Raw genomic sequence first — 3346 nt, 5'->3', positions numbered from 1 at the left:
CTTTGGATACTTCAAAAAGTGAGTACCTGAGTTCCACCCCAGACCAATGGAATCAGAGCCCATTGGGGAAGGCCTGGTCATCCATGTATTTTAAAAGGAAAGTCAGGCTTGAGAACCATGAATTAGATCATCTCCTAGGTTTTCTGCTGGTTTTTAAATTTGTGATTTTAACTTATGTGATATATTTGCTTCTTAAGTTCACATCTCAAACTTATATTTATTTTTTTCTGAACGTCAGAGATCTCTTCCATAATTTGGGTTTGGAAAATGCTCCTTCAGTCCTTCTGTCTTCTTCAAATCAAAGAGAGAGAAATATTGGCAAATATTAGGTGCTTTCCCCAAATCCTTGGACTTTTTAAGTGACAGGAGACTGGTATGACTGGACTTTAATTATGGGGTAAATTTATTTTCTATTCTTTCCAAGTCAACCACTTTGCTACCCTCTGCTTCTCATGAATGTCTGATTAACATTCAAACAGATGCTTTATTAAAGCAGTCACTCCTAGAAATTTTGAATGTCTATAAAGCTACTGCAGCCTCGTATGGAAGAGGGAATTCTTTCCAAATCTCACTTTCTTTAAAAATGTTATAGTACAACAAAATCAAAACATTTAGGATGTTGCTACACAGTTAAACAGAATAGTATCCCCACCTGACTTATCCTCCCATCTGGAAGCTACACATGGCAGACACACACACACACACACACACACACACACACACACACACACACACACACACGTAATTCTTTGATGCTCTAATTGCCTTTTGTAAGGTTTGTTACTCTTTGGAACCTTTGTTTTTTTCTTTCAAGAATATCTATGTGTTTTTCCTGCTCAGAGGCGATGGTCTGACGTGATGTGTGAGTGGCTTGCCCCGCCTGCTATTTCCACTAAGTAGACTGTCATTTTAAACTGGTGTTGTAGTCTGTCTTCTTGTTCTTTACTTTGCTCACTTTTTGTCTGCTCATGTAACTGGGTATATATTTTCTATTTTGAAATCTTGTCATCTACCTGTATGTGTAATGACCCTCCAGCATGGCTATGTTACAGCGAGATCTATTCGGATGCTCCAGATTGTCTGTGTCAGTATCCTTTCTCTTCAGCACTTTAACAATGACTGGTTGATAGGAGAATGCTGATGAATGTTCTCTAGGAGTGGGACTTGTCTTTTTTTTAACCATTTTTCCAATTCCACCAAAAAAGCCTCCAATAAGTAGGCCGTAGAAACTATGCAATGACTCCAGCATTTTCAAATTCCATAGCAAGTGTTGAGGATGTAGACTTTTTGTTTCGAGTTTATACTTTTAGCTTGGGTTAGGGAAGTAGTTTACAAACTGTGGCAAGGTAGAGTTGTTGCAAGGAATCCATGGATTCATACGCACAGGTTTATTTTTTTAATCCACAGATTCTAAAAGTATAATGAAAATATGAGTGTGTGTTTGGGGTTAGTAGGGTTGTCCACGAAATTTTTAAAAGTTAAAAGGCAGTCTTCATGTTAAAAATGTTGGGTATCATTGGTTTAGAGAGTGATGCAGGCTAAATAAGGTCCAATCCTATGTGATTTCAACCCACGTTCATCGCTTTTGGATATGCTCCACACCATTCTCACTGAGCCAGTTTACAGAAATTAATTCTGCTGTTGTTCCATGCCTGGTACTGTGTTACATGTCCTGGGTTCTGGGAGGAGACATAAAGCATGTATAATCCTTGCTTTGAGCAGATTCGTTAGGAATTTTGTGTAATGTTTGGGGCTAAGAACTGAAGCTTGGACTTTGTTTGGAGAAAAGATGGTTTTTACTAAAGTATTCCCAAACTAAGATCAGTGAGAGCTCATCATAAAAGCAGAAAACAGTCTTACTTCCCTGAGTCTTTAATTGGTGACAACCAAATGAATTGTTTTGATTGTTGCTTGAAACTAGAGAAGTCTGGTTATTTCAGCTACTCAACCCAAATGTAAAAGCAGCATGCACAGTGGTCAAGATCACAGGCTTTGGTTTTGTTAAAACCTGGGAATGAGTCCCAGCTTTGCCAATTACTAGTAACTGGGCAATAGTACTGCCCACATTGTAGGGTTGTTGTGAGTGCTGAGACTGTGAAAAACAAGGGCTAAGCTTGGTGCCCAACTTATAAGAAAGACTCAATAAAAACTGCAGATATTGTTTAGTTCACAGTGTGGGGGCTAGTAAGTTACGGCTGGCCTCCTGTGTTTGTGAGTGAGGTTTTATTGGAACGTGGCCATGCCCATTTGTTAACTTACCATCCGTGACTGCCTTTGAGCTACAGTGCCCCAGCCGAGTAGCTAGAGCAGAGGCCCGACCTCCACAAACACTAAACTACTTACTTTACAGAAACCTTGTATATAGAATAAGAGACAAGAAAATCAAGGCCAAGAAATCTAAGCCAACAATTCAAAAACACACAGCAACAACAAAAGTCTAAAAATAGTGAAGAGGAAGAAGTGGTCTGGGAATTTAAAACAAAAGCAACAGAGCTAGAACCTTGTGATCTCCTTTCTTAGTCTACCACGTAGATATCAGTTGAACATAATGGGAAAGTGTAGGTGAGAAGGACAAGAAACTGATTTTACGTGACCAAAGTGGCTGAAACTGATTTTCTCATCAGGAGCTAAAGAAAAGGCTGTGCTTGCATGGGAACAAAGCCAAGTAAGAAAGGGTCCAATTAAAGTTAAATGGTTTAAAAAAAAAGTATAAGCTCTGCTTCAACTAATCTCTATTAGTTCTTCTGGGGATAAAATGTTGTTGATAGGGATTGGGAACAGGATGATGAATAAATTAAATTTAATGTAAATGTCTTGATTTAATAATTTCTGCTGACTTTGTAACCTAGTAAAAGTTCAGTATAATTTGTTTCTACAAAAGTCTTATCTGAAGAAAAGGGCAGAGTCTATCCCCTGGATTCAGATATAATTCAGAATCTCCTATAAAAACTGGAGTTTAAATTGGCAATTCCAGATGTTCTAACCCTAATTTATAAGTTCTATAATTTTCTTTAATATTTATAAAAAAGAATTAGGGAAAAGGACACAGTAAATAATAGGAGAAACTTACTAATTGTTGATGTTATTGGGCCATAGATGTAGCAGGTTTCATATCGAGTCGCTAGAACGTCAGTGCCAATCTTTGCAACTTTGGCCTGGAGAGAAAGGAAAGTTAGACTGAAAAATAGAATGCTATGCAAATACCATTAATTACTGAGGATTTAAAAAGTCAATTTGATTGGTTACTTGGCATTTGAAGATCAAAATAAGAGAAAAGGCTAAATGAGAAATTTATTTTCAGTAATATGTTGTCATTGTAAGGATGCTTCTAAATGTGAAATCTATT

General features: G+C 37.4%; 1 long non-coding RNA gene across 1 annotated transcript in view; it reads right to left on the bottom strand.

Annotated features, from left to right (window-relative positions):
- The window catches only part of LOC103600055, a 10013-nt gene extending 6857 nt beyond the window's left edge, over positions 1-3156 (bottom strand). The window contains exon 1 of the long non-coding RNA XR_551356.1: positions 3071-3156. This is a non-coding gene — a long non-coding RNA (uncharacterized LOC103600055). The remainder of the gene's footprint in view (positions 1-3070) is intronic.
- Positions 3157-3346: the final 190 nt, after the last annotated feature.

This window comes from Galeopterus variegatus, unplaced genomic scaffold (assembly GCF_000696425.1).
Source record: "Galeopterus variegatus unplaced genomic scaffold, G_variegatus-3.0.2 Scaffold3208, whole genome shotgun sequence".
Taxonomy (NCBI): domain Eukaryota; kingdom Metazoa; phylum Chordata; class Mammalia; order Dermoptera; family Cynocephalidae; genus Galeopterus; species Galeopterus variegatus.
This window is presented reverse-complemented; position numbering and strand designations above follow the sequence as displayed.